Below are 17328 nucleotides of genomic sequence, written 5' to 3' on the forward strand. Positions count from 1 at the left end.
GTGGGGGAGTAAGTCGTCCTGAAAGACATAGGTATTAGGTTTTTCGACTATGCTGAATAAAATTGCTATCTCAGAATTTTGATCTCACGACTTTGAGAAAAAAATGAGCGTGGGAGGGGGCCTAGGCTCTCTCCAATTTTTTGGTTTCTTTAAAAGGGCATTTTAACTTTTAATTTTCGTTGGAATTAGCCCTCTCGCGAAATTCTTGGACCACTTGGTCGATACAATCGCCCCTGGGATAAAACAAACAAACATATAAACACCCATCTGTGATCTGTCTTGCGGCAAAAAATACAAAATTCCACATTTTTATAGATAAGAGCTTGAAACTTCTACTGTATGGTTCTTTTATACGCTGAATCTGATGGTGTGTTTTTTAGGATTCTATGACTTCTTAGGGGTGTTTAGGGGTCTATTTTCTAAAATAAGACAAATTTTCTCAGGTTTGTAACTTTTTGATTGGTAAGACCAAACTTGATGAAACTTGTATATTTCAAATCAGTATTAAAATACGAGAAACCATCATAAACATCTATTTCAAGTTGAGCAAATTTATGCAAGTTTGTTCAACATAACCAACACTCAGACCACCTTTTGCAACCAGAGAATTCAAATGAGAATCCAACAAATTAATTCTTAAATAGAAAACGGAAAAACTAAAAAAAACATAATCTTTCAAAAAGCTATGGCTTTATTTGCGCAAATTTTCTCAGGCTCGTAACTTTTGATGGGTAAGACTAAACTTGATTAAACTTATATATTTAAAATCAGCATTAAAATGCAATTCTTTTGATGTAACTATTGGTATCAAAATTTGTTCAATTACTATTGAGCCGGGTCGCTCCTTACTACAGTTCGTTACCACGAACTGTTTGATTAAAGCAGATAAAAGTAATTCTTTGGTTGTCGACATACGACAACCGTATGTCGTATTTGGTAATACGACAGGTTACGACACAATAATTTATGCACATATAAACGACAAAACTACATATGCAACTATAACCAAAGATCATACTGATCAGTTTGCTAATAAAATTGAATTAAAAGATCTAAAACAAAATGGTAAGATTGCTCCACATTTATGTAATAAATTTTTCCCCCGGGGCAGCTTTTGTCCAAAATTTTAGGGTCTACCAGAATTGCATAAGCAAGGCATTCCTTTAAGGCTCATCATAGCTTTTACGAAAGCCCCGCCTCCAATTTTTCCATATTTTTGTTGAATTTCCAGTTCTTTCATTGAATTTTTATCACATTTGGTAGGCCTAAACTGTAATATATGGTTCTCATGATTAAGTTTCCCTTTCTAGTTTTTGAACATCAATAAATACCAAATAAGTACTCATTTATTTTAATAAGCACTTCGACAGCATAATAGCAGGCCGACAGAAGAAACCTGGGCCAGGAACACCTTCACACCAGGAAAAACAGTGTGACACACGAACCTGACATAAAAATGAAATGAAGTAGATCTACAAATAAAAGAGAAAGGCTCCCCTTACTTTTTATAGAAATCCCCGTTTTTAGAAGGACTGAAGGGTTGCAATAATTATGCCACAAATCATGTCCCTTCTGAATACCTTCAACTTACTAATCAGATTGTATTGAAATTAATATTCCCGTTCTTTACGCTAAAATTTGATTTTTTTTTAGAAGTAGAGTTGTTGGAAAGAGTCAGACCTTAACCTAAAAAGCGGGGCGTTGAGGAGGGGACAGTCCCTTTCATATTCGAAATAATTTCTGTTTGTTTTGGGTTTTAATGTCACTCTTTACTTTCAGTTAAAAAAACTTCTTTTTTAATTTAATTTCTGAACGTTTCTGAATTAATGAAGGTTTTGATTTTGGCTCACCGTGCTAAAGTCTGACTCTTTCTGACAACTCTAATTAAAAAAAAAAAAAAATAAAAACTTTAGTGTAAAGAACGGGGTGTTGAGGAGGGGACAGCCCCTTTCATATATGGAATAATTTATGTTCGTCTTAATTAAAATTTGCATATTTATTTTGCTTTTTTTGGCTAAATGGATTTCTTAAAGTTTTGATTGACCGATTTTGAGAATAAAGGGGCAGGGGCCTAGTTGCCTTCCAATTTGCTGGGCTATTTAAAAAGGCTACTAAAATTTCAATTTTATTTACGAACGTTTTTATTAGTAACAATTATACGTAACTTACAAATTAACTTGAAACGAACTTCTATATTCGTATATTTTTATATTCGACCTCTTAATTTTTTTATATTTGACCCCTAAATGGCAAAGGCCATTTAATTAAAATAAATAGCTCTTTTAAAATTACCAAAAATACCTTAGCGTAAAGAGTGAAGTATTGAGGAGGGGACGAACCCCCTCAAATACTTAATAATATCCGGTCGCTCTATCTTTTAGTGTTGCTCCTTGCTTTCAGTCGAAAAACTTTTTTCTATAATTTCTGAACGTTTTTTGAATACTTTGGCGCAAAGAGCGAGGTATTGATGAGGGGACAAACCCCCTCATATACTTAATAGTTTCTGTTCACTTTATCTTTAGTGTTGCTCCTTGCTTTCAGGTTAAAAAAAAACTTTTTTCTTTATTTAACTCCTAAACATTTTTGAATTGATTTTGATTTTGGCTCACCACAAATGAATAATTAAAGCGAAATCTGCATATTAATTTTAGTTTTTTGGCTAAACGAGTTTCTCAAAGTTTTGATCGGAAGATTTTGAGAAAAAAGGGGTGGGAGAGGGGGCCTAGTTGCTCTCTAATTTTTTGGTCACTTAAAAAGGCCACTAGTAATAAATGTAGGTAACTAACAAATTTACTCACGTAACAAACTTCTATATTCGTATATTTTTATTACGTGTATAAGGGGGTTCTTCCCCTCGTCAACATATCGCTCTTTACACTATAGTTTGAATTTTATTCCAATTCTTTAAGAATGACTCCTGAATCACAAAGGCCGTTTAATTAGTATAAATAACTATTTGAAATTTCTAAAAATACTTTGGCGTAAAGAGCAAGGTATTGAAGAGGGGACGAACCCCTTCATATACATGATAGTTTCTGTTTGTTTTAAGTTTTAGTGTTGCTTCTTTTTTAAGTTAAAAAACTTGCTTTTTTATTTAATTTCTCATTGTTTTTTTAAGTAACACTGGAAAATCCAGTGTTTCCTTCATGGAAATTTTCTTTCCCCACGATAAGTTCCTCCATGAAAAGATCCTCTCATGTAACCAAATCCCCCCGACCCCCCACCACCAGAATAAATCCCTCCTGAAAATGTCAATATACTTCCCCATAACCAATACTATATGTAAACGATGGGCTAAGTTCATAACTTGCAGCCCTTCCTCCGGGGACTGTGGGGGATTAATTCGTCCTCAATGACATAGTTATTAGATTTTATGACTATGTTGAACAAAATAGCTATCTCAAAATTTTGATCTGGTGACTTTGGGAAAAAATGAGGGTGGGAGGGGGCCTAGTTGCCCTCGGATTCTTTGGTCACTTAAAAAGGACACTAGAACTTTTCATTCCCTTTAAAATGAGCCCTCTCACGACAAAATTAGAATTTATAAGAAAAAAAACGGCTAATGCAAATAAAAATTTTATAGAGTGAACTAAGCATAATGCTGACGTAGAACACATGAAAGAAGATAAGAGTTGAAATTGACACACATAGTAGGGTCTATTTCACTTGAAGTAAATTATCTCTATTTATCTTTTGATTTTTAAATTAGAATCTTGCTGCATTCAAACCATGGCTAATTGGAGACAAAACCAAGACAGATTGTCTGAGTGAGAGGCAAAGTTGGCATAAGCCTTTTTCAGAATTGTATAAAAATGATGTCATTTCACTTGTTGATAGATATTTATGGAATAAGGATAATTCAAATACTCTAAAACTTTCTATAAGCCATTTGAAGGCAATTGAAAAGCCCAAAATAAAAGGTTTACAAAGATTTATGACTGACCATGTACACAAGACTTTGAAGACAATTGGGCAACTGAAATGCTTCTGTAGTAGGCTCGCCTGCTTAGAGTCTCGTGTGTTCATACCATGTCTGAACATGGGACAGGAAGTTTCCGATTGTACAGCCTTGATAGAACTAATAAACAAGTCCCTCAATAAGCCTATACCCGATCATTCTCCCCTACTAATTGAAGTTACACCAATAATTGGGAATAGTTAAATAGAAAGTATTCAATCCAAAACATGAAATTTGATGGAAAAACTTGCATTGGTAGGCCTAAATTCTTTAAGTCCAAAATTTGTATCATGGGGTTCGTTCTATGGTTTTAAATCTAAACCTTCACAGTAATAAACCACAGTAATTTGTTAAAGGCTATTTGTGGAAGTATAGTTGCTAAAACGAGTTCGCAAGGAAAAATGAAGTTTTGATATAGATAGTAGAAAACCAGTTACATATTCTTTTGAAGTTGGCAATTCCATCAAACACGTGAAATAAAATTTAATCAAATTGAATTTAGCAGCTATGAATCACTAAGTGTATCATCAATTGAATTTCTGGTGCTTCAGAAATCAGAGGACTTGCTTTTAAAAGCAAGAATTTTTGGTAAAAAAAAAGATAAAAAAGTGAAAATTTCACGAAGAAAAAAGAAAGAACAAGCCCATATTGATATCTCAGGAACAAGTGGGGAGGGGCTTATTAAGCTCATTCGAAATGAGGCAAAAAAAAAGGGAAGTTTTACGACAAAAGGACCAAAATCTTAAATTGATCCTAAAAAGCACGAAATTCTTATCGAGTGCAGTTTCTCCCATATTTGGCCTGGGCGAATTCTAGGCTAATGCCCATACTGGGCCTTGATAGATCTAATTCCATCAGCCAAATATCCCTGTTTGGAAAACCAAACGCTTTTAATTTGTGTAAAGAGAAGCCAAAACTTTGTACAAAATGAATAAAACTTAGCAACATTACAAAATTCTTAAGGATGAAGTCGATGTTTAAATAAACACCCCGAAGAAAAGATTGAACTGTAACAAAGAAACAAACCCATTGTCAAGGAAGTCACATAACAGATAACAAGATGATACTTTAAAAAAAGAAAAGAAAAAAAACTGAAATATGCTTCAAATCGAGGCCGCATCCAGAGGGGGGGGGGGGGGTACCGGTTTTAGACCTTTCCCCCTAAAATTTTGGAGATAGTCGCGAAAAAGATCACGTTTCGTAAAAAAAAGAAAAAATTGTGAGCCCTCCCACCAAAATCCTGGATACGTCCTTACTTCAAAAAGATGAGGAGAAACAAGTTACAGTCCTAACTCCCATTTATGGGACTGTATACTATCTTCCGAAAGTATCAAAAATAAAAAATAAAATTGAATTGGGAAGGGAAAAAAATTCACAAAAATCTGTTAAACGATCATCGTTATTTAAACCAGTTTATTCAGAAACTAGGTATGTCTTATTGGCGTTTTAAACTAAATTTTTTAGTATGTTCCCATGGAAATTTTAACTTAATTTGTATTTACTTCAAATATAATACGAATTAACTGCGAACATTCCAGCGTTTATTAACTATTACCTTAGCATTTAATGGTGATTAAAACATGAGCAATTTCAATGAATAATGAGTACAATATGAGTGTTATTACCTTAATACTAATTATTTCTAAAAATTTGGTCATTTGCCTCCATTTTTACCATTTCAGGATAATTCTGCAAAAAATTAACAGACTAAAATGCCCGCTAACCGTTTTCGCACAAATTTCATAAAAAGTTTAATGCCAAGTCAACTTTTGGTCTTTTTTTTTAGTAATTAATTAAATTTCACCCGGAATGAAAGTTAAATATTATTAACTTTTTGTCGACGCTGGAAAGTACTCATCAACTTTTTTTTAGCAGCTTTTACTAGATTAATTATTTTATGAATTATTAAAAGTATTTTTGGTACTTGGGGAAACAAGAGGATTGATGGGCTTATACTTTAAACAAATCAAAAAAGAGGAAAATTTTAGGAAAAAATTGAGTGGAATCCTAAAATGCCACGCTGAAAAAAAACCTGCAGAGGAAAGAAAAAACTTTTTTTTTTCTTATGAGCTCAATCGTTTTTTTTTTCTAAGATTTTAATAGTGCAAAATTTTTTAAGACATTTTATTTATTATAAATCCGGAGTATATATAACAAAAATAAAAGGCAACACAAAATACTAAGAATCTACAAGCTCAAAATGTGTCTATATAATACGTAAATCACTGCAAATTTGAATGATAGGTAAAGCGCTATCACGTGAGCTAATACTATTTGTAAGGCAAATCAATTCTTCCACACAGATTTCTTGCAGTAGTCTAATTCCTAAAAGAAAATGCAAATCAGTTTTGTATCATTAAAACAAAACTAAAAACAAAGATTAAAAAAAAACTATCCACATTAAATTCTTGTAGTAGTATAATTCCTAAATAAAAAAAAATGTATATAAATTGCTTTGTTTCGATAAAATAAGAATAGCAAAGCAAGTGAAAAAAAATATTGTACAGAAAAAAAAAATCTGTACACAGAATTTCTTGAAGTGGTCTAAATCCTAAAAGAAAAGAAAATACAAATCGGTTTTGTATCATTAAAACAAAAGTAAAAACAAAAATAAAAAAAAACCTATCCACACTAAATTCTTGTAGTAGTATAATTCCTAAATTAAAAAAGTATATATATAAATTGATTGTTTCGATAAAATAGCAAAGCAAGTAAAAAAAAATATTGTACAGAAAAAAATCTGTACACAGATTTCTTGCGGTGCTCTAATTCCTAAAAGAAAAGAAAATATAAATGGGGTTTGTATTATTAAAACAAAAGTAAAAACAAAGATTAAAAGAAAACTATCAACACTAAATTCTTGTAGTAGTGTAATTCCTAGATTTAAAAAATATATATAAATTGCATTGTTTCGATTTATTAAGAATAGCAAAGCAATTAAAAAAAAAAATGTACAGAAAAAAAAATCTGTTCACAAGATTTTTTGCAGTGGTCTAATTCCTAAGAGAATAAAAAATACAAAATCGGTTTTGCATCATTAAAACGAAAGTAAAAATAGAAAAAAATCTCTCTACACTAAATTCTTGCAGAAGCCTGATTCCTAAAATAAAATGATAGAGCAAGTAAAAGAGAGAAACAAAAAAATCGTTCTACACAGATTTCTACCAGTGGTTTAATTCTTGAAAAAAAAAAATGCAAATTGGTTTTGTTTAAAAAAAAGTAAAAACAAATATTAAAAAAAAAATTCTACACTAAATTCTTGGAGTAGTCTAATTCCTAAAATAAATGCATGAATTGCTTTGTTAAAATAAAACTAAAATAACAAAGCAAGTAAACAAGAAAACTGTACAAAAATAAGAAAAAAACACTTTCAACACAGAGCTGTTGCAGTAGTCGTAATCCCTAAAAGAAAATAAAAATTTGAATGGGTTTTGTTTTTTAGAAAACTTAAAAAACAGAGTTGAAAAAAAAAATAATAAAAAAAAAATAGATTGAAAAAATTTGCAGTATTATAATTCCTAAAAGAGAATTAAACAAGAATTTAAAATAAATCGTAAAACAGTTAGGACATGCAGCATTTAAAAACGTGAGTCATGTTTTAAAATAGAAAATTTATGCTTCATTTTAGTGTTCTGACCAAATTATTCAGAAGTTTTGCTGAAGCTTTAGACCAAATAACCCCCTGTTCTCGGCTCAGAAGAATGAGAATTACTTTGTTTTTATCAAACCCAAAGAACAATATTTGAATAACAAATGGCAAATAGTCATTTGCTTGTTTTCTTTTTCTGTTTATAGGACTACTTTAAGGTTTTTTATACGTCCAGTATATTTCTCAGAAATATATGTTTCATTTTAGCTTACTGTTTTTATGTCAGCTTCACTGCCGAGTTTAAACAACTTGTTCTACCTGAAAATTTCTGAAAAAACTTGAAAACGGCTCTAATTCTCTGATCTAATACTGATAAAAATAATCCCTCTGGAAGACTTATCGAAACGGACGTACCATGCCCAACAAACTTATTTTTATAGCACTAATTCTTAAACAAGCTGAGGCATACAGAGCAAGCTTTGTGCTTACGACTTGGTATTACCGCCTCGACAAACAGTAGCACAAGGATAGAAAGCTTCTGAGAAGGAGGTGGTTCGGTACGCTTGTGGCATTCTTTCACCCCGCCTTTTTTGTAAGGTAGTATTTGTGGTAGAAATATTATAGTGCTAGTGCAGGAGAAGTATTAAGAGCAGTGCAATGCAAATTCTTGAAGACTTTGCAAGTGAAGCAGCTCAGTCAAAAATGAAAGTGAATTCTCACAGATCTAATATTGTGACCCTAAGTTTTCTGAAATCAAAGCCATTGTTTACGACTCAAATACCAAAAACTAAACTCTTAGGGGCCACACTAACGAGCGACTTAAAAAGGGAGGCCCACGTTTGTTCCTCTCTTCTTAAGCTATTTGCTAAATTTTTATGTCCAAAGCACAAATCCTCCAAATTTACATATCTTTTATACTTCCACTGCTTGAGTATGCTTGCCTGGTATGGCATTTTGGCATTACAACGGATCAGTCTGATAGGCTAGAGATTATCCAGACGAGAGCCCTGAGAACCATTTACGGTTAGGGCAAAGTACCTTACATTCTCCTCCTCAAGGAATTCCACCCCAGACATTGGCAGCCCGACGTATTACTCTTTGCATTAATTTCAGGAACAATCTGCGTTTGACCCACGTTTTCAATATCTGCTCCCAGTCCCTATTGCCCACCAAAGCCCTGTTTACCTCAATCAAAAGCACACAAAAATTTCGATTGTAAATCATATTAATGCAAGAACGGAGCGTTACAGAAAGAGCTTTGTGCTGGTATTTGTTGAAATCCTAAATAAATGAACCTGGTACTCTTATCCTATTGTGTGTCAGTTTGTTTGTTAGCGACTTTAAATGACATGCCTCAATGTTGTGAAAGTTCGTTTCTTAATAAAGTATCATTCAATCATTCATTCATTGTCTTAGTGGCACCGGAGACGCACACAGGTTCATCTTTTTTGGTGAAATCAGTGGCTTTTTATATTTAAGGTGTGATTCTCAGAAATATATGTCCTATTTTAGTTGGTTATTTTCTAGCTCAACATATACGCCGAGCTCACACATCCTGTTTCCTGAAAATTTCTGAGGAGAATTTATCCTGAGAGGACAAAATTATCGGAAAAGCTAACAAAATTATTTAACAAATAAAAAAGTGAACATTAAACCTACCCCACAAGGCTTTGCGTGCTGCTCGGAAATACACCAGTATGGTGCTCCAAGTCTGCACTGCTCACCACCGTACATGTGAACAAGTCCTGGCTTCTGGCATAGGTCAATGGCTTCACAAACTTCATGCGCACTAGCCAATCGACCAATCAGACTGGCAATATACGGACCATGTGTATCAATAACAGCTTGGCACTAAAAAAGAAAGAGAATTAACTGGATTATTCATCCCTATGGCAGTAGCATGCTTTAAGAAGACTTAGACCCTACTAAGCCTTAAAAAAGCATCTCAAGAAATCGCCAAAAATTAGTATTATAGTGAATTCATCTAATAAATGATACAAAATCATCCTTTTTTTTAACCTACATTACACCTACCCCGCAAGCCTTTGCGTGCTGCTCGGAGATACACCAGTATGGTGCTCCAAGTTTGTACTGCTCACCACCGTACATGTGAACAAGTCCTGGCTTCTGGCACAGGTCAATGGCTTCACAAACTTCATGCGCACTAGCCAATTGGCGAATCAGACTGGCAATATACGGACCATATGTATCAATAACAGCTTGGCACTAAAAAAGAAAGAGAATTAACTGGATTATTCATCCCTATGGCAGTAGCATGCTTTAAGAAGACTTAGACCTTACCAAGCCTTAAAAGAGTATCTCAAGAAATCGCCAGAAATTAGTATTATAATGAATTCATCTAACAAATGATACAAAATCATCCTTTTTTTGCCATTTAAGATCATTTTAAAATTATGCGGCTGAATTAGAAAGAAAGTATGTCATTTGGATTTAAGGCTAAAAAAGAAACGTATTTATGCTTAAGATTTATATGAGCAGTACACCCCTCCCTTCCCCTAGAGGTAAGTGAAGCTGTATTAAGAATAAAAGCAACTTTCCGTTATTAATATTTAAGACACGAGCAAAATTTGTAACGTACGATTTAACGTATATTAACAAGACGACACAACTGAATTATGTACGTTATAATGCTTTCTACTTCTATCCTACTACGGAAAAATACTACTGCTTTTTCTTCCCAAAGGTAAACAAATGAAACAAAACAAATAAAACGAGCAAATGGCAAATCAGAATTTTTTTTTTTATTTGAGTTTTTTTTTATTTAATTATAGATTATGTATCTAAGCTGCAAAGCACACCTATCTTTTATAATATAAAGCCCAACTCCCACAAATAAGCAAGCAATAGCATAATTTTAAGAGGCCCTAACTCCGTTTAGAGATAATTTTTGATTCAAGAAGGCCTTAGATACCAATTAATTAGTTAAAACACCTTAAATCCAATAGTGTTTCGTACTTAGGGCCTTCTCAGATTGAAAACTCTTAATAAGCCAAAAACTCAAATATACTAACACAAAATAACGATATTAATATTGAAGGAAGACAAAAGAACAGACAAAGAAGAGGACAAAAGAATTAGAAAAAAACATCTTATCAGAGATAAGAAGTTATGAGAAAACCACCCTTTACGTCAGATGCGTAACTTACTATGTGTCAGAGGAAACTGCGTCTCTCAGACCTCGGCTTGACCCCCCACCTACCCCAGGTGAACTTTAGTTTCTCTAAAAATCTTGTAAAAACTAAGATAACCCTACATGATTCAAGCATTGACAGAAACGGGTCAGTTTTCTTCTTTATATCGTTCCCGTATTTGTTACTACTTGGCTGATTTTTTAGTTTTAACTGTCTTTTTCACTTGATTTGGGAAAAATGGCTCCAGATTTACCCCCCCCCCCAGTATTTTGACGAAATTACGTCACTGTTCCATGTGCGCTTTGCAATGAAAAATGAAGGGGTAGATGCAGTTTAACCTTTTCAAAAGATTGGCGCCAGCAAATGAATAGTGATTTTTTGGGAAAAAATTTAACTAGAAGATGGGATTATGTTATGTGCTGTAAAGCTAACAGTTAAGAGACGATGAGGAGTTTCAGAAACAAGGAACAACTCGTCTATGTTTACTATTAATCACAGAGAAGGAAACAGGATTAGAGCATGCAAATGGTTTTTTCTCACAAATTTAGGGTTTTCGAAGGAAAAAATTCAGTCATTTACAACACCTTAACGGAAACGGAATGACTTCTAATGTGTCTGATGAAAGAGGAAGATATCAGAAACCAAGAAAAATGGATAGATAGAAAAAATTGAAAAAAATAGAAATAAAACATAGATGGAACTATAATTATAGACCATATAGAAAGGTACAAGTCATGATTACTCTTATTATTTGTATAGAAAAGTTGTAAATGAATATGTTTATATCATTTGCAAAGCTAAAAAAAAAAAAAAAAAAATTCCAGACCATTGGCCTGAGCAACAAAAATAATTTGCGTTGTGTAGGTATCAATCTCCTGATTTGCAGCCTTCGGCCGGGAGTACAAAGCGTTGTTGGGGACAAATCATCTTCAGATTCCTATGGTTCCCCCCATATTTCTCCAGGCACCCATTTAGAGCTGGGTCGACTCTGGATGAGCTTACAGAGTCACGCTATCGAACCAGGTACCAAAATCGAATATCCAGCGACATCAGGTCTCAATTAACCAAGCTAGGTCGTAAAGAATTTAAGGACTTTTTAAGGAGAATAATTAATTCAAATTTAAGGAGCATGATCATAACTGCAATGAAGAAAATCCAAAAACGACTGTAAAACTTGCATTCATTTGAAATGTCAGATGCAAAAACGTCATTTGTATAAAAAACAAGCAAAACAGCCTATTCAGACACATTATATTTTTTGCTGATCATCAAAGGTCATCATGTCACCACCCATAGGTTCTTTTAAGGAAGTTATGGTTACTAGAGGAATGGTGGAAATTGGCAAAAACTTTGTCGCACTTGACACTCGGCCAAACCCAAAATATTAGCTGCATTGGAGAATTAAGCTATTAGTGGAAGATAAAAGGGAGACATCTTAAATTGTATGTAGGGCTTCTTCGTCACTCTAAGGATACCAAACATATCTATTTGGCTAGATAACTGTTCTAGGTAAAGTGAAAATTTGACCTTTTTCACCTTTCTAGTTTACTTGGGTAAACTATTGTGATGAAGTTTTTTAGGACAAAGTTGAATTTTTTGAACAATAAAAAAGGTTGAATTCTCAATGAAACATTTTGGAAAAGTTTATGATTTTAAGATTTCATCAAATATAGAAAAGGAGCCAATTCTAGGAAAGTGGGCAAAAACCTCATCGCCACCGAAGATATTTTTGAATGGCTGGATTATACTTAAAAAAATCAACTAAAAAGTAGTGACAAAAGCATGCCTTATCTGAGGGATTACTAAGAATAGCAGCAAAAAAGGACACACCATTATTTTCTATTCTACTGAATATGAAGCTAGTGTGAAGACAAAGGACTTGTTTCAAGCAATATGTGGTTTTAATAAAGGAAAAGAGAAAGAGAAACTCTGTCTGTTTATGCAACTCCAAGCATTATCGATCCTGAATGAACTTTCTAGAGTCACATGAGCCGTAGTACGAGTAAAAATTAGAGTAAAACATATTTTTTCCTGTAACGTAACTGTTATGTCACAGAAAAAAAAGCTCCTCCCCTGTTAGTATTTTCTGTGTTACTCAATTGTTAACTGATCTGTTTATTTTTCGTTCTATAGATATTGATACCTTATACTTTTTTAAAGAAACAAATAAACTTATACAGTTAAAATTACCGTTCCTAAATGTGAAGATACGTTGAAAGTGAAAAAGCTTGATAAATCATTTTCCTTGAATCCTGAAAATTTTTAGTCTTTGGATACAGGGTTTCCTTTCTTATGGCGACAGCGGAGGAATAAAGAAAAAACATATATATAAATATGCGTTATCATCTTCGCCAATAAGGAGGCACACATGCAACGCTGTGCAAACTTCTTGGGGTGCCATTTGCTTAATGTGAAGATCGATAACTTGTTCACCATAAAGATCGAAAAAAGACATACACTGGAGCTCCACTATTCTGGGCAAAACATAGCAAACATTTCGAACAGCTTTGATAATATCCTCTTGCAAATAATGAATTAATTAATTAATTTTTCAATTAATTCAATTAATTAATTAATAATTAATTAATTAATTTCACAGATTAAAATTTTAAGCAGAGCACTAAATTTAAAACTGAAAAACATGCGGATAAAATCAGACACTAAAGAAAGCAAATATATATGTAGTATATAGCACCGAAATAGACAACATAAACGTTCGTGGACTAAGCAATAACTATATATCCTGTTAAAAATCTTCATAAATGGTTCCAGGGTGCAGGCTGTGGCAAAACAGTTTGGGGTTCCAATACCTTTGAAGGTTCCGAATCCCCTCCCCCTCCTTGGACCTGGCTCTTAAACAATAGCGAGTATTTCAAACTCCTTTGATGATATCCTACTGTAAATAATGTGTAATATATACAAGTTTATGGCCAAATTTCGACTAAATTTACAATCTATTCACACACTTTATTTACAAGAAGCCGCGGACGACCCAAGTCTGTTGGTAGACTTAAAATGGTGAAAATATGGCCATTTCAACGCTGAATCTATTCAAAGATTTAATTTTTACTCCCTCTCATGAAGTGGCAATTTCCTTTAATTCCTTCCTTATGACCTCTTTCCACACCATTCGGGGATAAACAACTTTTTCATCTTTCTAATTTCTAAAATATTGCTTAGATCTGCACTCTGATTGGTCAATCATAAAGATTACCCTTTAAAGCTGAAGATCATCCAACAGCAGAAATACAAACAATACACATTATTGGTGCTGCAGTCGTGCATAATTCTAGTTCTATCCACAAGTGTGACTAGAAGTGTGTTCAAGCTCTGGACGATAGTAGTAGAATATGATTGGTTCGATTACAGTTAAGTCAGGCACGATACTGACAAGATCAGTGACAAGGTCATATCAAAATTTTGCTTCTTGATCTGTACAGCAATTATTAGATTCCCAGGCAAAAATTTTAGTGGAACTCAAATGCAGTCCTATGTAAATGCAAAACTTAATTTTGATTCTGGGAATGTGACTTTGAGTGTGTACGGATCTTGAACAATGGTAGTGAACTATAGTTGACCCGACTACAGTTAAGTCAACCGTGGTTTGAACGAAATCTACGCAAGTAAAGGCTGTTTTTTAGTCAGTAAAGCAAATAGCAGATTGTCATAGAAAATTTTTAGAATAAACTTAATAAAGCTTTATGCAGATACAAAATTAATTTTTGCAAAACCTTATTCGGACTTAAATGCAAAGCTTAATTTACCTCTATCCACAAGTGTGACTTTGAGTGTGTATAGACCCTGAATAATGGTAGTGGGCTATAGATGACTTGACTACATTCAAATAGTTCGTGGTTACGAACCGTAAGTAAGGAGCGACCGGCTCAATGTGGTTGGATCTGGAGGAATTTTTACTGGGGAAGAGAATTTTTCATGGAATTTTCCCAGCATTACTTAAAAAACAACCAGAAATTAAACAAAAAAAAAGTTTTTTCAACTGAAAGTATGGAGCAACATTAAAACTTAAAATGAACAGAAATTATTACGTATACGAGGGGTTTCGCTCTCTCGTCAATAACTCACTCTTTACGCTAAGGTGTTATCAGTAATTTCAAAAGATCTATTTATTTTAATTAAACGACCTTTGTGATTCAGGGGTCATTCTTAAGGAATTGGTACAAAATTCGAACTTTAGCGTAAAGAGTGAGGTAATGACGCGGGGGGCGAAGCCCCTCATATACATAATAATTTATGTTCATTTTAAGTTTTAACCTTACTCCTGTTAGGTTCTAGTCGTTTTGAGTTTGACTCGTTTATTTATTGTGATTTTTATTCGTTTCCGGCTTCATTTATTTTTTGACGGTTAATATGGCAGTTTTAAAGATGAAAAATTATTTGAGTTTATATCTGCTCATCTTTGGTTTAATGTACCTCTTTTACTTTTCTTTGAGGATAATTCTTTTCGTGGATAGTTTTAGGTGGGGTACGTAGACAGGGAGTAGAGCTCATGATGAATAAGGAAGCTATTAGGACTTTTTTAAGACAGGAATGTATGACTAAAAAGTTCAGTGTATCAGTTAAAGTAGTATATGCCCCTATAAAACCAATTCATAGAGATACTAGTAACTCAAATGAATTTTGCTTACAGTTACAAGAGCAAATAGACAGCGCCCCAGGTAGAAATAGGGTGTTTTTATTAAGAGATTTTAAAGCCCAGGTCGGTAGATATAGAGATATATGGTATCCGAGCCTAGGTAAATTTGGTGTAAGAAAAGAAAACAGCAATGGCTACAGACTTCTATAATTTTGTAGGTATAACAATCTAGTTTTAACCAATACGGTGTTTGGTCTTAAAATGGTCCATAAGCTAATATGGTATTCACGTGATAGTAAGATAGCAAACTTTATTGTTTATGTTATAGTAAACCAAAGACTGGCAGAATAAATGCAAAATACTAGGATATATAGGAGTGCTGTTATTGATGTTAAAAGTAAAGATCACCATCTAGTAGTGTCTAGGGTTAATTTAAAGCTGAAATTTTAGAAGGGTAACTACCTCCCGGAAAGTTATGATGCTGGTAGACACCCGGATGAGAATTTGAGAGGAACTTTCCATGAATAGTTGAATACTAAACTTGATAGTTTAAAATTTGATAATGTGAAAGATGGTTGGAATAATTTTAGAAAAACAATTTTGTGAAGTTGCTGATAATTTCTTAGGGAACAAAGTTCAGGCTGCAGCTAAGAATATTAAAGAAAAAGCTTTATCTTTAATGGAGAAGTGAAGGGGTTTGTACAATCATATGAAAACTAAAGGATTGTAAAGAACGTGGAGAAAGCTTTAAAATATGAGCTAAGGAGGTGTGAAGTGGAGGCCATTGATAAAATTGCCGAGGATCTCGAAGATGCAGCTAGACGGCATAACAGTAAAATATTGTACTGGTATTTTCACAAATTGAGAGAGAGTAGTCAATCCAGACTTGGCCCAGTTAAAGACAAGAACGGGGCCAAAATTAGTGATAAGAAAAGGGTTAAACAGATATAGGCAGGACATATTGAGAAGGTGCTGAACCGAGATAGAGGTGCAGGAAAAGATATAGAGGAAAATGAAAAAGTTTTTGATACCTTGGATGAGAAGGAAGATTTATTCTGTCAGGAAGAATTAGCGGCAGTACTGTACTATTAATTACTATTAATAGCAAAATTAATTTACTCTTAATTATACTACATTTCTATTACTATTATAGTAATACTAATAATAAATACTAAGTAATACTATATAGTATAATATATATATATATATATATATATATATATATATATATATATATATATATATACATATATATATATATATATATATATATATATATATATATATATATATATATATATATATATATATATATATATATATATATATATATATATATATATATATATATATATATATAGTAATACTAAGTAATAAATAATAAATAATAGTAAGTAATACATTAATAAATACTATTAAGTACTATTAATAGTAATTAATTTATAGCACTAAGAATTAGTGCTTTAGTACTGCAGGATTAAAAAATAATACAACACCAGGTACTGATAATGTATAAATGGTTTTTTTTTTAAATATGACAGTTTTAAGGTTAGAAAGAAATAACTGAAGATTATGAATATGATTTTAAAGAAAGGGGAAGTACCTAGCGATTTTAGAAAAACCTAAATTAAGCTACTTTATAAGAAAAGTGATAAGAGTGAGTATGGTAATTATCGAGGCATCAGTCTGGTCTCTGTAGGTAGCAAATTACTTAATAATATGATACTTTTTAGACTGAAAGATACTCTAGACAAAGCTTAAGAGATGAACAGTGTAGTTTTAGAAAAGGTAGAGGATGTGTCAACAAAATTTTCACTCTTAGGTTAATAATTGAGAAGTGCCTGAGTTGTCAAACACCTTTCGTCCTCAATTTTATAGATTATAGGCAAGGGTTCAATTCTGTTTATAGAGGAGATTTAGCAAAGGTTTTATCCTTGTATAGTATACCAGACAAATACATTAAAGTGATTAGTTTACGCACGAGAATAACACTGCTGCGGTTAAGATAGGAATTGAGGTTAGCAGCTGGTTATGT

This window comes from Artemia franciscana, chromosome 17 (assembly GCF_032884065.1).
Source record: "Artemia franciscana chromosome 17, ASM3288406v1, whole genome shotgun sequence".
Classification (NCBI taxonomy): domain Eukaryota; kingdom Metazoa; phylum Arthropoda; class Branchiopoda; order Anostraca; family Artemiidae; genus Artemia; species Artemia franciscana.